At 40.1% G+C, this 17,647-nt stretch overlaps 1 long non-coding RNA gene and 4 other non-coding genes across 8 annotated transcripts; all 5 read right to left on the bottom strand.

Annotated features, from left to right (window-relative positions):
- Positions 1–5,908: 5,908 nt before the first annotated feature.
- On the bottom strand, positions 5,909–5,981 carry Trnaf-gaa (transfer RNA phenylalanine (anticodon GAA)). The gene has a single exon. It is a non-coding gene; the product is annotated as a tRNA-Phe (tRNA).
- Positions 5,982–5,986: 5 nt separating this feature from the next.
- Trnai-aau (transfer RNA isoleucine (anticodon AAU)) lies at positions 5,987–6,060 on the bottom strand. Its single transcript has one exon. It is a non-coding gene; the product is annotated as a tRNA-Ile (tRNA).
- Positions 6,061–8,587: 2,527 nt separating this feature from the next.
- On the bottom strand, positions 8,588–13,165 carry LOC145781190 (uncharacterized). Of its 4 annotated transcripts, none has more exons than XR_014290708.1 (7): positions 13,079–13,165; positions 12,165–12,417; positions 11,522–11,651; positions 10,744–10,880; positions 10,226–10,407; positions 9,212–9,324; positions 8,588–8,718 (listed from the first exon to the last, which is right to left on the bottom strand). It is a non-coding gene; the product is annotated as an uncharacterized LOC145781190 (long non-coding RNA). The 4 variants fall into 4 exon arrangements; XR_014290709.1 differs by lacking the exon at positions 13,079–13,165 and adding an exon at positions 11,851–11,940 and having other exon boundaries at positions 12,165–12,975; XR_014290710.1 differs by lacking the exon at positions 13,079–13,165 and adding an exon at positions 11,857–11,940 and having other exon boundaries at positions 12,165–12,975.
- Positions 13,166–15,364: 2,199 nt separating this feature from the next.
- Trnaf-gaa (transfer RNA phenylalanine (anticodon GAA)) lies at positions 15,365–15,437 on the bottom strand. The gene has a single exon. It is a non-coding gene; the product is annotated as a tRNA-Phe (tRNA).
- Positions 15,438–15,442: 5 nt separating this feature from the next.
- Positions 15,443–15,516, bottom strand: Trnai-aau (transfer RNA isoleucine (anticodon AAU)). Its single transcript has one exon. It is a non-coding gene; the product is annotated as a tRNA-Ile (tRNA).
- Positions 15,517–17,647: the final 2,131 nt, after the last annotated feature.

Raw genomic sequence — 17,647 nt, 5'->3', positions numbered from 1 at the left:
TCAAAAATAGCGGCTATAGGAGGGCGGGAGAGACAATCAGCAGTTACGTTGTCTTCACCGGCGAGATGCTGAAGATTCTTAGTGAATTGAGCTATGTAAGACATGTGGCGAATCTGTCGCGGCGAATGTGATGCGGTAGGACGGTGGAGAGCGCTAATTAGCGGCTTGTGGTCCGTGAGAACGGTGAAGGTACGACCTTCTAAAAAAATAGCGAAAATGTTGTATGCCGAGGTAAACGGCTAAAAGTTCACGGTCGAACGTTGAGTAATTGCGTTGTGCAGTAGTTAGACATTTTGAGAAGAACGCTATGGGCCGGGATTGGCCGTGTACGGTTTGTTGCAGTACGCAACCTATGTGAGTGGCGGATGCATCTACCGCAAGAAAAGTGGGAGCTTCGTGCGCGGGAAATGCGAGAAGACACTCCTTGGATAAGGATGATTTAGCTTGAACAAACGCTGCTTCGGCTTCAGGAGTCCACGTGAGACGTTTGCGACTGGCTTTGTTGTGTGTGAGCAAAGCATGCAGCGGTCGCAGAGTGTCAGCACAGTTGGGAATGAATTTGGAATAAAAAGCGATCATACCTACAAAACTGCGTAGTTGTTTTATCGTAATTGGTTGAGGAAACGATTGAATTGCGTCTACCTTTTCAGGATTGGGTTGAATACCTTGCGATGAGAGAAAGTGACCTAAAAAGGTGATTTGGGGTACTGCAAATGTGCATTTGTTCTTGTTAAGGGTTAGGCCAAAGTTGGCAAGTCGTGAAAAGACTTCTTGCAGGTGAAATAAATGCTCTTCCTGGGATTTTGAAAAAATGAGTATATCGTCAATGTAGCAAAAAATGAAGGGTAAGTCGCGTAAAACTTCATCCATGAGGCGCTGAAAGGTTTGACTAGAGTTCGATAGGCCCATGGGCATGAAACGGAATTGAATGGAGCCAAGCGGCGAGATGGCAGCAGTTTTGGGAATGTCTTCAGGTGCTACAGGAATTTGATGAAAGCTCTTGAGTAAGTCTAAACTAGAAAACACGTTGCAGCCATTAATGCGGTTAGCAAAATCGTGAAGGAAGGGAAGTGAGTAGCGGTCCGGTTGAGTTTGGAGGTTAAGTTTGCAATAATCAACCGTGATGCGATGGGACATTCCGTCCTTTTTTTTAACCATGTGTATGGGTGAAGCGTAAGGCGAATTAGAATACTCAATTACACCCAGATCAAAAAGAGTATTCAGTTCCTTGGACAATGTGTCGAGCATTTCTGGGGACATGCGCCGTTTGGGTGAGCGGACTGGTGGCCCTGAGGTGATAATGTAATGTTGTACGTGGTGAGAAATAGATTTAATGAAGGACGATTGATCAAAAACGTCAGCGAATGAGTCGAGGAGAGAATCAATGGAAGATGGCGCAGGAAGTGTACTAGAGATGTTATGAGAGGCAGGTTTATGTAGTGACGCCGTAGAACTGTGATTAGTATCGCGACTTGCATGAATGGGCTTTGCTGAAGGCAATTTACTGGGACACATATTAACATTAGTGGAAGAGCGAGCGTCGTTTGAACATGTAGGATGCTTATCAGGTGGTAGAATTAATTTACGCTTGGGGATGTCAAGTGAAATTTTGAAATGTTCAAGAAAATCCATTCCTAGAATGGGATGAAGAACATCCGCGATGAGGAAACGCCATGAAAATGATTTGTCGAACCCTAGAGAGAGATGCAGTTTAGTGTAGCCAAAGGTGGGGACTTTGGTATTGTTGATAGCATATAGATGGGATGTACTACGTTGAGAAGGTGCATGTTGCACGGGAAAAATGGAATAAGGACTACCTGTGTCGATAAGCCATTTAAGCTGAGTAATAGAATCGTAAATGTAAAAAGGTTGAGGCGATGAAGGATATAACTGTGTGGATAGCCCCGCTGTAAGTCCTATTGACGAGGCAGCGGGGCGGCGCCGTTTTTTGGTGGACCGGAGAATGCGCAAGGAGGGGAGCAGTTGCGTGCCTGGTGTCCAAACCTGTGATGGTAATAACAGATAGGTGGGGGGGTGAAGTGTGTGCTGTTATCGGTGCGACGATGAGGGTTGAAGGGCGGCATGGCCTGAGGATAAGAACGTGGGCGCGAGGGAATTTTGTGGACCATGACTTCGCGTTGGAAGAGGTGCAGATTGCTGATTGGGCAGCGACATGAAGGTTTCGAGAGAATGCGTAAGTGAAGAGATTTTTTGTTCCAAGAGCTGATTGATTAGAGACTGAGAAGAATGATCGTGGGATGTGAGAGGGTCATGTTGTGAAGTGGAGGCGTCTAAAATGTTGTTGGCCTGAAGGGCCAGGGCGTCAAGATCTAGATGCGTGGAGGCAGCTAAAATGGGTCGTATTTGTGACGGCATGCGCTCCAGGAATAAATTTTTTAGAATGGCATTAGCCGTGGGATTGTGAGCATTGTCATGGCCCAGCAGCTTACGCATCTCATTTAGGAGGACGGTAGGTCTTTTATCACCTAGAGTGCATTTGTGGAAGAGGGTGGATAGACGCGCGGAAAAGCTCTGCTGATTGGCTGAGATGAGAGCCTGTTTGAGTGTAGAATAAGGCTGATGGGTGTGTTGACCGGTGAGGACGGCGTGGTCAACATCACGCAATTGAGCATAGGACAAAGTATTTAGAACAAGATCGAACTGGATCTGTTCATTGTTGAGGTTGTGCGACCTAAATAGAGATTCGCACATGCTGAACCAGAGGGGCACATTCTCCGTCCAGAATTCAGGAAGTTTAATATTGACAGGGGAATAGTAGGTAGGCGTAGAAGTGGAGCCTATTGTAGTGATATCGTGTGGCGCAGTTGCGGAGGAGCTCATGGGTGTGGTGAAGGTTGCGTCTGCGTGGGACGTCATAATGGGGGTGGTGGAGGCTGTACTATCTAAAGTGTAAAAGGAATTGTTGGAATGCATTGGTATTTGAGAGTTTGAAAAAAGATTGGTGGAATGTGTGGCCGCAGCGCAAGCGGGAGTGGAATGTTGAGTTACCGGTATGTCAGTAAGAACTGAAACGAATCGAGGCATAGTGGGGAGATTAGTAAAAAGTATGGCTGGCAACTGCCTGTAGGGTACAGTGGGTAATGGTTGATTACAAAAAGTGTGAAAAAAAAATGTTTATGCAGTGGTTTCTATAGCAACAGTAAAGATAAGGTACCGTAGAAAAAAAAATGGAAGTTATAAACGATGCATAAAGACTACCGTAGATAATTACATAAGGTTAAAAATTTTAGCATGCAGTGGTTTGTATGGCAACCACAAGGTTAAGGTACCGTAGAAATAGAAGTTAAAAACTATGCATGTAGACTACAGGAGATAATTTCAGAAAATTAAAAAAATTTTAGCATGCAGTAGTTTCTATGGCAACCACAAGGTTAAGGTACCGTAGAAATAGAAGTTAGAAACTATGCATGTAGACTAAAGTAGGAGATAATTTCAGAAAGTTAAAAAAATTTTATGCGGTGGTTTGTATGGCAACCACAAGGATAAGGTATCTAGGAATAGAAGTTAGAAACTATGCATGTAGACTACAGTTAGAGATAATTTCAGAAAGTTAAAAAAAATATTTGAAAAAAAACGTGGTACATTACCAGGTGGCGTGGATGTCGTTGTTGCAGGTCGTGAGTTCTGAAGATGTACTCGGGGTCACCATTGTAACAGAAGTGGCTAAACTAATATTCTGTATATGTAGACAAAGCACTACTGTTGCTTCTCAAAAGGGTTTCTTTATTGATTACCCAGCATACAAGTTGATGTCATCAGATAGCCGAGACAAGAACAGGTCACGCCAAGTTGTGTCAATTTGAAAAGAACGAATATTGCCATGCTAGCGTGTTTTATCACCAAATATTCAAACGCGGGTTGCCAGGCGCAAAGCTAATTAAATAATAATTGAAACTTGAAAGGGCTAAACAGTAGAATTATGATAACTGCACTGCAGATATGGCTGATGACGAATACGAGACAGCAGTCGGTACACACTCATCGGAAAATCTCTCTGATTGATCTCCCTGGTCTCACAGATGATCTTACTATCAGCACAAAATAGTCCGTGCAACAAGTTTAATTCGCAATTCCCAAATTGGACAAACATGACTGTACTTCATCACCACAAACTTGTTTATTCAAAATTGTACACAGAGAAATCAACAGGTATCAATTAATTTCTTTGGATGGTGTTGTTGACCCAGAGCAAGGTGGTTTGCAGGTCGCTCCAACAGGGAGGTTTACAGGTCACGCACCACGTGACCGATAATAATTTTTTTGCTCCCAGCCTAAAACCTGAACTTTTAGTCTCACTCAACATTGCTAAAAACAATACTAATTTATCGTACATTAACCACTTATCACTGAAAGCCAAGACATCACTCAAGTTAAAAAACTAGAAAACATGTTGTACGACCTCAAAAATTTACAAAATTATGTCAAAATCAGCAATGAGGTCTCCTGTCCACAAATCAGCTCAAAAAATGACGTTACTTCCTAGGAAAACCTAACAAAGCGTGTCAAAGCCAACAATATCCACATTCGGCACTAAATAGTTGTATAAAAAAAAAATTACGGTGGGTGGTTCGCAGGTCACCCCTGTTCACAGGTCCCGCTCTTCCCCTAGGTTTTTTCTCAACCCTGCTTTTGCTACTATGCCCCCTGGACAAGAGAATAACCAACTTTTATGATTTATTTTAGGATGCTTTTAACAAAACATTTTTTGCACGTAAAGCAATTAAATCACCAGTTTGGGCTTATAGCCTAATTTGCGTGCAATGCATTCAATTACCTTTCCGGCTCTTTTTCTATATTACGTGCCTCCCAGGACTAAAGAATAACAACTTTTATGTTTAAATTTAGTCGTTTTAGGATGGTTCCAAACATTTCTGCACGTAAACTATAAAATCACAATTTCGGGCCTCCAACAATCACAGTCCTGGGCCCTCAAGGGTACGTCGCACCCTCCGTACCCCCTCTTGTAGGCCTTGCCTGCAACCCTATGCGTTACGTAGTGACACGGAAAACACACACCAACGCGACCAAAGGCCATAAAAGATAGAAAACTTTCTCGTTGAAAGGTTTGGAAATGTTGGATGCTGAAAAGTTTAGGTGTTCATCAGGAGAAGGTAATGAGCTCTTCTGAAAGGAGTTGCAGCATTCATCTGGTGTATACAAAAATAAAAGCAGAAACATGCAAGTTGTTTTATTACTTTACTGACGATTAAGATGTTTCGAGCACTTGTTAAAATTGATATTGATATTGGCACTTGATATTTCCAAACTAAAAGACAATCTCGCCCAGGGCCGGATTTAGCTGATGGGGGGCCCGGGGCACTTTTAGATCGGGGGGCCCCCCGCGCAAAAAAATTTTTCGTGCCTTCGGCGCGAAAATCCACCTCTACGTCTACAGTAGCATTTATCCAGCACTGCACTGCACAACATTTTGCAGAAACTTCAAAGGCTGAAAAAAAATAATAATAACATAAAATTACATTTTTTCCACATAGGGGGCCCTTCAAAAGTCGGGGGGCCGAGGCACCTGCACCCTCTGCCCCCTCCCTAAATCCGGGCCTCATCTCGCCCAATATCACTCACCTAAACAATTTGTTTTGATCCAGTAAGATCACAAAACCAATGACTGCTCGATTCAAGTCCTGAAAGTTTGCAGAGGCACCCTTGCAGTTCCAATGGTGGTGGAAATTAGTGTGCAATGATATTTGCACAAGAAGAAACACTTCAAACAATGTAAATTTTTTAAATGGTTTGTAAATGTTGCCTTTACTTGATTTTTACTGAACACTCAAACTTGTGAGCAATTTTGTCGCTGTTCAACATTTACTATTTGTGCAACTCATCGTGAAATTCATGCCAAATATGTTGCTGAATTTTAGAAAAATGGTAATGCCCCGACCCGGGATTGAACCAGGGACCTTCAGATCTTCAGTCTGACGCTCTCCCAACTGAGCTATCGAGGCAGGACTGGCCAGTACGGGGATCGAACTCGCGACATTCGCGTTATTAGCACGACGCTCTAACCAACTGAGCTAACCGGCCACATTGAAAGTGCATCATTTAACTTTACCATTCCACAAGCAATAATGTGCAAACAAAGTCTGCGCTTTAATTTGCAAAGGCGCCTGTTCTAGCAAATATAGAGACGAAAAGGATTAACCCATGGATTAACAAGGAAAAGAATTAACTTAAATTCATGTCGTCGCCATATTTGCTAGAACCAGGCCCGTAGCCAGACATTTTCAAGGGTGGGTTCCCAAATCCAAAAAATATGGACCGTTTGAAAACACTTTCTTCTTGGCGTGTCTACAAGCAAGCAATCAATAGCCTACATAAGAAGCGGCAGTACATATGTATATATATTATATATGTACCAACATGGCCTCCTAAAGATACGGCCTGATTTGTCACATTTTGCAGAAATTTCCAGGTTTTTTTAACTTTGGGCGAACGTTTAAATAAATTTTTTCTAAAAATTAGATTTTTACGCTTCCTTTACTCTTTTCCCCAGATGACACAATAGGTTTTAACATCCTCACATGTTGAAAAACAAAGAAAATTTGATTTCGAAGATTTTAGTCAGACTGTTAATTTTTCAATAACAGTCTAATTTTGCGTTTTTCAACTTACTTTTTCTCATTTGCTACTGCTTCTCCAAGGTAACAAAAAAGTTTTATTTCATTAGGAAACCGCAAAAAGTAAAACCATCTCAAAAAATGTCAGTCAATCACTAACTTAGCAGTAGCTGTAATCAAAATCTGCAAAATGTGACAAATCAAGTCGCATCTCCAGGTGGCCATGGTACCAACAAACAAAACAAACTTCAAATTGTCAATTATAAAAAAATGAAATAAATAAATAGACGGGTACAAACAATTTTCACATTAACAATGGCACATCTACAGTGGAACCGACAGGGGCTCCAGAAGCGGGGGGGGGGGGGGGGGGCAGATGCCTTTTTAAGGTCATGTAAGCTACTGCCCAATTTGCAATATAACAATTTACGCCGCTGGTGGTCCACCTGAAATGTTTAGTGGTCCAAAGAGAATTTTATTGGTTCACATAATGGACATCAATTGCAATGGTCTATGGAATTTTTTTCTTAAAAAAAAATGGTCCATGGGACAAATAGGCTACATGTAAGCTTCAGCGAATTTCACTGAAATTCAGCATAAAGTATCTCCCACACTATCTACTAAACCAATAAACGTCCACAATTCCGTTGCCTGTTCTCCCATCAACTATCTTTTCTCACGAGAACTGTGTTCATATTTATAAGATTTTATCAATAAAATTATCCAGAAAGTAGAATGCAAGATAGATTAACTATTACGTAAACTCTGCAACCGAGAAAATACGAGTTTTTACGTGACTTTACTATTGTAGCCTACAATCAATCATTTTCATTTTCGTTATTAACGCGTCAGGGACGAAAATGTTTTCAATCTTCCATTTATCTTCCAGAAACCTCTTATTTAGAACTATCTCGAAGGTTTCAGCTGATCCTGTGATCGTATGTACACTACTTCTTCTCCAAAATGTGGACCTTTTCGGCTCAAGGGGGGGTTCCCGGGAACTCTGAGAACCCCCTCCCTGGCTACGGGCCTGTAGAACAGGCTAAACATATTTGTGGGAGCAGACGTTCTTAGTTATGAACGCAAGAACTGCTTGAGCTCAAAACTAAGCGATAGTTCTTCAGACAGTTGTGGGTAGGCCTATGATTTATGCATAGCACACCACAACTTGAGATATTGGCAATTCATGAAAAACGTCACATGCAGAAGAATCACTTTGAAAATCATAAAATTGGTCTTGTAATTCATCTCGAATATCAGCAACATCCAGAGCAGTAGAGAACGGATTTCGTACAAATGCGGCATCTCTTTCACTGAGCTCACAGAAATATCCCAGCAAACATCGTACTTCGGCCCAACGTAGTGTGACAGTTGGTAAAATAATGCTCCTCCGTTGGCACTACGTTGTGGCCGAAGTTGACCCAACGTATCTTGCACCATTCGTCGCAGTTGGGACAACTTCTTTAAAATATTTGGGCCAACGTTATCCCAACTCTGCACCCAACGTAGTTAATCGTTGGTACCCTACGATGGCCCAACGTATTTTGCACCATTCGTCGCAGTTGGGACAACTTCTTTAAAATATTTGGGCCAACGTTATCCCAACTCTACACCCAACGTAGTTAATCGTTGGTACCCTACGATGGCCCAACGTATTTTGCACCATTCGTCGCAGTTGAGCCGACTTATTTTAAAATCTTTGGGCCTACGTAATCCCAACTCTACTGCCAACGTAGTTCATCGTTGGTACCTACGCTGGCCAAACGCACTTTGCACCTTTCGTCGCAGTTGGCCATACATATTTTGCACTAATCGTTGTAGTTGAGCAACGTTGGTTAAACTTAACCTGCAATTTAAAGTTGACACTGTCCTGATGATCCTTATGCCAATACGATGATCATCTTCTTATACTGAGCAAATTTAAGTCAATGACGTAAACAAACTTAAAGTTGTTGAAAAATACATTTATTCGAATGGTAAAATGCACCACCCATGCACAATTCACAGCTACGACAAGACATGTACAAAAGTCTAAAAACACAGTGGACTGAGGTACTTCATGCCTCATCAGAAGACTGCGCCTGGATGTAACAACGTGATCTGTGGCGGCCTCAAACGCAAGTACCTATAAAACAATATGCAACATATGTAAAGAAAATATACTGTACAGTGCAAATTAGATCGTGTTTACAGCACCGCTAAAGAACAGACTCTAATTGCTACATATCTCATGGATATGTGTATGCAACACCCGGTTATTTTACAATAACAAGCATTTTTTTAATACATCCTAACATTCCTCAGTATGTTTTAATTCTGTAATTCGTAGCCTATACGATGGGGTGGGGAATGGGTATACTGTTATGTTTTATTAACCTCTAACATTAATGCACATTCGTTAATCGTGTTAATGTAGTTTGCCTTCTCTAACCAGTGCAAATTATTATTGTTATCGTTTGATAGATCTTCGAAGTCAAGTCTTAAAATGTGTGCACATTTCTTGAAGTTCTGCTCCAGTAATAAACTAATCGCTGGTTTACTAAATAAAAATGCTTTTATTGCCCTTATTGAGAGAATAGTAACGATTTGTCAGTGACGGAGAGAACAAATGAACATACCCGCAGTACTTTTTTAGCAAGACGTTTAAGCCGGCCCCCATCGCGGTCTTCCCACGTCAGTTTGTGGTCGAGTTCTTGTAGAGTGCATGATTTCGTATTGCTCTGGACAACATCTATAAGTAAAGCAGTTTTGTAAACAAATAATGTTACATCGATTTTTATTTTGACACAATCATCTACAGCAGTGGCCAGCGGCTCTTAACCTGTGTGTAATTACTCAATCTGGGGAGGTTTGAGGTCTTCCAGAGGGCAATGAGCAGGACAGTGCAAATTATTACCAATTTTTAATCAAACTTAAATCATTGTTGGGTTTGGCTATTCTATTCAATTGATTGCCAAAGACTAATAAAATTGGTACGAATGGAATTAATTTTATGCTGCTGTTTGGAAGTCTTCACGAGAAGATGCAGAACAGTGTGTTCTTGTCGAAGGTTGCTTATTTGTGCGACTTTTTCTCTGACATAAACGCCTTGAACTGCTTGCAGGGCAAATGGACAAGGTTATGGGATTTAATAGACAAATAATAGATTTAAAATGCCCATTGCCCACCATGCTTAAGTGGGGTAACGGGTCAGAAAAGGTTAAGAACGTTGCTCTACAGTCTGTTTCACGTGCGTGGCACGAACATCAGGAGAGCTGTAATGAAAATAAAAGCGAGGACATCACCATAAACATAGCCGCCGAACCCGGGAAGGTCGGCCTTCCGGAGCTTTTCGCAGAGAAGGCCACCCTTCCCTGCGAAATCGGCCAGATCAATTTTCTAATCTCATCTTTTTTATTGCACACGAGTAAACAGCAGGTGTTTTTCAACTGGATCTAGACTGAGGCATTAATCAGGGATAGTAAACAGCAAATTGACAAAAAGGATTACGAAAAAGGTAAACTTCAGATGCTGTAAAAATTATATCCAAGGTTGTTATTTCATTGAAAATTAATCATGAACAGTAAGTATTCTTTCTGGAGACGATATCATACCAACAAAAGGTGAATACAAAACTTAAACAAACTACTTACCTTAACCATGTTCTTTAAGTTTTGCATGGAATCAAAAGAAAACTTTTTCTCTCCACTTAATTTATTTTTCCCCTTCCCTGTCCGCGAGACGTAACTTGCGACTTCGTTTAACAGCACCTGAGGCATCAATCGATTAACCGTGTCGTATAGGCTTCTTCCTCCTATACGACACAGTGTTTGAACTGCAATAGAACAGATGGATGTTGAAATGCATAAGCCGAGATTGTTAAAACAGCCCCATCAAACAGTCGCGGTGCGTACCAGGCTACCAGCGTACAATAGCATGAATTTTTTTGTATATTGGTGTGTACCATGTGATTATGTGTGATGAATTGTGCAATAAGCCTGTTGAGACAGACATTAAATGGTTTAGAATTTATTCATTCAAGTTTAAACTCATTTTAGGCTAAATAGAAAAACTAACTCCCCACACATACAACTCATGTATTACCAAAAATGTGGGTAACTTTAGATAGGTAATGCGCAGTAAGAACTAAGAACATATCGTGTTCACTAACCACAATCTGATAGGTCTCCTCATTCTCCAGCATGCTGTTTACGGTTTTTAATTCCGCTATGGTTGTAGCAGGAAGAGTGACGTTCATTTGACGTTGCTCTGTCAGAATTGTTTGAAGATAAGTAAACACTTTTCCTTCTGTAAGCAAACGTAAATCCTGGTACAGTGAGCATCTGTATACTTAATATCTACTAGTAGTTGGGCTTAGATTTGTGCTTGTAACCCAATATTGATAACCTTAACCACAATGTCTGGTTGGCTAAAGCTTGCTTTCCAATAAAAAGCACTGTTCTTACTTTTGCAATACAACCGCTGTGAGGACAATCATGGGTTCCACTCCGATACCAAGTTTGGTCAGTTACTCGGGAGATGACAATAGGAGGGGAGACTAGATCCGGGTGAGAATCTTTTTCAAGGTGCCACACATGACGATTAGGATATATATTTAAAATGGACAAAAACACTTTAAAGTTTTCAGAAAAGAGGACAGAAAAACTAGCGACAATCAACAAACAAGGAAGAAATTTTTACAGAAGCAGATAATTCTTTATATCCGATTTATCCGGGTCAGCCGTTTTCTTCAGGACTGCAGACTGTGGGGGGAAAAGCACTTTGTTTTTTAGGAGGGCAATGAAACAATGCAACAACGTAATCTGTACTAAGTGTACTAATCTGATTATGGTCTAACTTGTGTCGTATCGTAAAACCCTATAGGAAGTATTACAACAGTTAATCGCTGTTTCATGTTAACAATTATGTCAAACATTAGATAGACATACCTGTGTTTTCTCTTTTCGTGCAAAACACCTTTGGATGAAGATTGTGATTCATTGTCATCTGTTGATGACAATTCAACATCACTTCGTAATGTGTATTCTTTACACCATCTTTCAGCCCTTCGCAAGTCATCTAATATGTATATATATATCAAAATATATGTTAAAGCTTTCATAGATAAAACTAAGTCTCATTATAAGTACTAAGTTCAGGTGTCGTGAGTGGTCAGTAAAGCCCATCGCCGCATGCTTTGTATCCGGGCCGCACAGCTACTCGAGTAAGATTACTGCATCAGTAGCGAGTCACTGGCAGCACAATGTGTGAAACTTACCCTTACTTCATTCTAACACAACACAGCTAGCAAGAATGAAGTACCAATTTATCATCTTGGTGTGACTCAGTCCGAACTTGAACCCGATACCTACAAACAGAGGGTGCACATGCTAACCACTAGGCCAGACAATCGGTATAAAAATGCAGATAATTCAACTGAAGAGCAGTGGACACTGGAGAATGTGCAAAATAATGGTAAATCAAGCATTTTAACACAATTTGCTATTTTATAAAAAGCATCAGAACATAGAGTTCGAAAATTAAACTTCAGTCATATAACATGTACCGGTAATATATTGAGATGTAGCCCACCTGTTTCATAAAGAATAGTTACACTGTATTCTGCTCAATCACTTTTAAGGGTGGCCATTGATTCCAACAAACCTTTGTAGCGCAATTTCGATGCACAAGGTGGCCATTTTGACAAATGTTTTTTATGGTTTGACCAAAGTGAACATATTACTTCCACAGGCATGTTCCGCTCTTTACAAAATTGCACAACTTGGTACCGGTACATTGCATTAGTAATTATATAACTAACACCTACAGAAAGTTCTGATATAAACTGAAACACAATATGATGTAAAGAAGTGGTTGTCAAAAGCCGGTCCGCAGAAGATCTTACTTTCTGCAAAGCTTATTTTAATATGGAGTCATTAGCATATTGTCAAATTGTGATCGTACTGTGAAACATGCACAGCTGTAAAACTGACATGTCTCAATGTAAAATTGTTTGATAATATAAGTGAACTTTTTGATGACCTAATTCTGTGCTGTTAATGATATTTTTGTGACAAATTGTGCGTAGTTTTCAAAAAATTTTGCAACACAGAAATACATAACCAAATGGGGAATTTTGTCCTTGATTTTGAAAAATTTCAAAGTCGTTGGTGACGAAAATCTAGAATTAGATAAATTTGAAGTTCCAGGATAGTCAAAGCCTGCAATAGAAATTTGCCAGAACCGGAGTTTGAGAAAGCAAAGATCTAAGTCATATATTTTTATTTGAGGAAAAAACTTGATGTTGTCCAGTGTAATAATTGTATGCACTGGCAAGCAAACACAGTGCAAACACACGCCATGTAGCTGACAACTGTTGAACTTCAAATATCACTACTTTTTGTTAAAATATATGCTCTTAAGATCTAAATCAAATATAAGCACTTTTTGTAGTATTAATAGTTTACCCTGAAGAATATATCTGAGTCAACTAAAACAAACCTTACCTGAGTTTCATTATGTGCGCTACTTGCGTTTTCCTGCACTAAGCTGCCAGCTATGAAGCTAATGCAATGTGCAAAACTGCAAATGTCAGCCAATACAAATGTCGTCACGCCGTCAGCTTTGAAGCTAATTAATGCAAATGTCCTCCATTGGGGTTTTCGCGCGTTTTTTACTATCGCACGTCACAGACAAAGTAGCTTCTGATTGGCTCGAGACACTAACAATGGCGGACATTTTTTTTAATTTTCTCAATCGAGATGGGACAAGCGCAATCTAGTTGTTATAAGATGTCTATGGTTAAAGTGCTTACCTACGAACACATGGTAAAGGGAACTGTGGTACAATTATTCAGCTCAGTGTTGTCATATTTTGTTTCAAAAATAAAATAAAAAAAACGAAAACAAAAATGAACCGAGCACGCAAAAATTGCGAGATGAAACTACAGCCTTGATTTGCGAATTAGTGTTTTTGTTCAGAATTAGTGATCCTCATAGTGATGCATGATTTAGAAAAACGTTTCAATTTTTTTTTTTTCCATAAAACAATAATGTAAAAAAATTGAGATATTACCGTAGTACATCCGCAAATAATGACGTTGGCCCAACGTTTTGTAAAACTGCACACCAACATTAGCAAGACCGACTTTCTAATTCTAAGTTTTTTTGCATTTTCATTGTCCCATTACAATTGTAAAAGGAATACAATAAAGCAAACTTAAATAATTCTTCGTAGGTATTATCAATCAAAATATTTCCAAAGTTGGCAAAACTACACTACCCTCAGCCAACCCGAACAACCGTCAGCCAACGTTGGGCCAAAGAAAAATGTTTACTGGGATCGTTCTACTTGAACAAACGATGTTAAATTGGCCTTCAACCGAGCTACCCGTTCTCTTTCGTAGCAGTGCAACCAATTAGTCACTTGCTACGACATACTGTATACAAAAGTGATTGATACAAAGATTCTTCATTTATCCGGAAATTTTAGCGATTTCGAAAATCTTTTATGAGTCCTATTTGCGACCCCCATGAAATGACCTTCGCGACCCCCTTGGGGGTCGCGAGTCCCAGGTTGAGAAACGCTGCCCTACACCATTTCAAATACTGTAGTGAGCAAAATGTGTGAGCAGTTGCTTGCTACGTCAGATAACGTAAAACTATCAAATCTTTTTCTTGCTTATGAGGAAGAGTTGCATAGAGTTCTGTGAGCTACAATTGCTGTCTCGATTTGTTGTCATTTGCTTCATTGCAAGAATCAATTACCAGTGCTTAGCCCACCACTAGGAGGTTGATATTAAACATAAAGCTGAAGCAGTTGAGCAGAATATCCGAGACATAATTGAATTACGAAGACTCACACAGGACGTTTCCAATTGTGCTCAACAAGACATGAAACCCGCATAAGAAAATAAAGATTTGTACGATTTCGGCAGAATCCATCCATTGTTCCGCTTGAGTAGCCTACATTGCATTGTTTTGACGTCATGTTGATGAAACAACATCCGCATCCATGACGTCATGTTGATGAAACAACATCCGCATCCATAGGTTTAACTAGATTCCACATATGATTTTAAAACTTTAATTTTTTTATTTTTATGTTGCGATTTTTGAAAACTGTGCTCATTTTACTGAAAGTGGCCTCTGCTAGCAATTCTCTTTTCAATATCAATGTCACTTTTGCCACCAGATGTTATAATGTACCCCAGATATTTAAATTTTCCAACTTGTTTTACTGTAACACCACTGAATGTAAGGTTGCATTTTGAATAAGTTTTCGTTTTGGATGCAGTCATGCAATCTGCTTTTCTTGAATTTAACTCTAAACCCATTGCTTTACTTCCACTTTGATAAGAACTTAATTAACATGATGTTAAAAAAATGCAATTAAGATGTTTCAAGCATTTGATAAAATTGATATTGATATTGACACTTGATATTTTCTAACTAAAAGACAATGTCGCCCAATATCACTCACCTGTGTAAACAATTTGTTTTGATCCAGTAAGATCACAAAACCAATGACTGCTCGATTCAAGTCCTGAAGGTTTGCAGAGGCACCCTTGCAGTTCCAATGGTGGTGGAAATTAGTGCGCAATGATATTTGCACAAGAAGAAACACTTCAAACAATGTAAATTTTTTAAATGGTTTGTAGAAGTTGCCTTTACTTGATTTTTACTGAACACTCAAACTTGTGAGCAATTTTGTCGCTGTTCAACATTTACTATTTGTGCAACTCATCGTGAAATTCATGCCAAATATGTTGCTGAATTTTAGAAAAATGATAATGCCCCGACCCGGGATTGAACCAGGGACCTTCAGATCTTCAGTCTGACGCTCTCCCAACTGAGCTATCGAGGCAGGACTGGCCAGTACGGGGATCGAACTCGCGACATTCGCGTTATTAGCACGACGCTCTAACCAACTGAGCTAACCGGCCACGTTGAAAGTGTATCATTCAACTTTACCATTCCACAAGCAATAATGTGCAAACAAAGTCAGCGCTTTAATTTGCAAAGGCGCCTGTTCTAGCAAATATAGAGACGAAAAGGATTAACCCATGGATTAACAAGGAAACGAATTAACTTTAATTCATGTCGTCGCCATATTTGCTAGAACCAGGCCCGTAGCCAGACATTTTCAAGGGTGGGTTCCCAAATCCAAAAAATATGAACCGTTTGAAAACACTTTCTTCTTGGCGTGTCTACAAGCAAGCAATCAATACATGAGAAGCGGCAGTACATATGTAGGCTATATATATTATATATGTACCAACAAACAAAACAAACTTCAAATTGTCAATTATAAAAAAACGAAATAAATAAATAGACGGGTACAAACAATTTTCACATTAACAATGGCACATCTACAGTGGAACCGACCAGTGCCGGTCTTAGGGTATTTCGGGCCCTGTGCGGAATATGATTTGCGGGCCCCAATGACAATGATCCAACTCAATAGCGTAGCTGGGGAGGCCTATTTTGAAAGGGGAGGGGGTGGTTTGACGTTCGGCGGCGAAGCCTGACACTCAGCGGCGGGGGGTCTGGGGGGCCTCCCCCAGAAAATTTTGAAATATTACTTTGAATTTGGGGCATTCTGAGAGCATGTTCAAAATTTGGGTATGAATATTATCCTACTGTAAAATGGTGCTGTCCGGTGGCATAGCAAAAGAATAAGATCATGCATTCTTGGGCGTTTTTTGGAAATAAAGCTATGTTGAGTCTAGATGCAACCTATTTCGTCCCCTGAAAAATTCGTACCCCGATTTCGTACCCTGAAATCGGCGTTAACAAAATCAAATTTCGTCCCCTGAAAAGATCGAGAGAAATTTGAAATGTTTGCGGCAACTCCGATCAGCAACTTCGGCCATGTTGTTTTTTTTTCTCGATCTTTTCAGGGAACGAAATAGGTTGCACCCATTGAGTCTTTCATGTTGCTAATTCCTTTGTTGAATTCACTTGTTGAATTTTTCCATTGGAAATGACAAAATTACTGCATTTTCTGAGTAAATTGCGGGCCCCCTAATTTGCGGGCCCTGTGCGATCGCACGGTTTGCACACCCCAAAGACCGGCACTGAACCGACAGGGGCTCCAGAAGCGGGGGGGGGGGGGGGCAGATGCCTTTTTAAGGTCATGTAAGCTACTGCCCAATTTGCAATATAACAATTTACGCCGCTGGTGGTCCACCTGAAATGTTTAGTGGTCCAAAGAGAATTTTATTGGTTCACATAATGGACATCAATTGCAATGGTCTATGGAATTTTTTTCTTAAAAAAAAATGGTCCATGGGACAAATAGGCTACATGTAAGCTTCAGCGAATTTCACTGAAATTCAGCATAAAGTATCTCCCACACTATCTACTAAACCAATAAACGTCCACAATTCTGTTGCCTGTTCTCCCATCAACTATCTTTTCTCACGAGAACTGTGTTCATATTTATAAGATTTTATCAATAAAATTATCTAGAAAGTAGAATGCAAGAAAGATTAACTATTACGTAAACTCTGCAACCGAGAAAATACGAGTTTTTACGTGACTTTACTATTGTAGCCTACAATCAATCAATTTCATTTTCGTTATTAACGCGTCAGGGACGAAAATGTTTTCAATCTTCCATTTATCTTCCAGAAACCTCTTATTTAGAACTATCTCGAAGGTTTCAGCTGATCCTGTGATCGTATGTACACTACTTCTTCTCCAAAATGTGGACCTTTTCGGCTCAAGGGGGGGTTCCCGGGAACTCTGAGAACCCCCTCCCTGGCTACGGGCCTGTAGAACAGGCTAAACATATTTGTGGGAGCAGACGTTCTTAGTTATGAACGCAAGAACTGCTTGAGCTCAAAACTAAGCGATAGTTCTTCAGACAGTTGTGGGTAGGCCTATGATTTACGCATAGCACACCACAACTGAGAGATTGGCAATTCATGAAAAACGTCACATGCGGAAGAATCACTTTGAAAATCATAAAATTGGTCTTGTAATTCATCTCGAATATCAGCAACATCCAAAGCAGTAGAGAACGGATTTCGTACAAATGCGGCATCTCTTTCACTGAGCTCACAGAAATAT

The sequence above is a fragment of the Aplidium turbinatum genome, chromosome 12 (genome assembly GCF_918807975.1).
Source record: "Aplidium turbinatum chromosome 12, kaAplTurb1.1, whole genome shotgun sequence".
Classification (NCBI taxonomy): domain Eukaryota; kingdom Metazoa; phylum Chordata; class Ascidiacea; order Aplousobranchia; family Polyclinidae; genus Aplidium; species Aplidium turbinatum.
The sequence above is the reverse complement of the archived record's forward strand: the minus strand, read 5'-3'. Positions and strand labels throughout refer to the sequence as shown.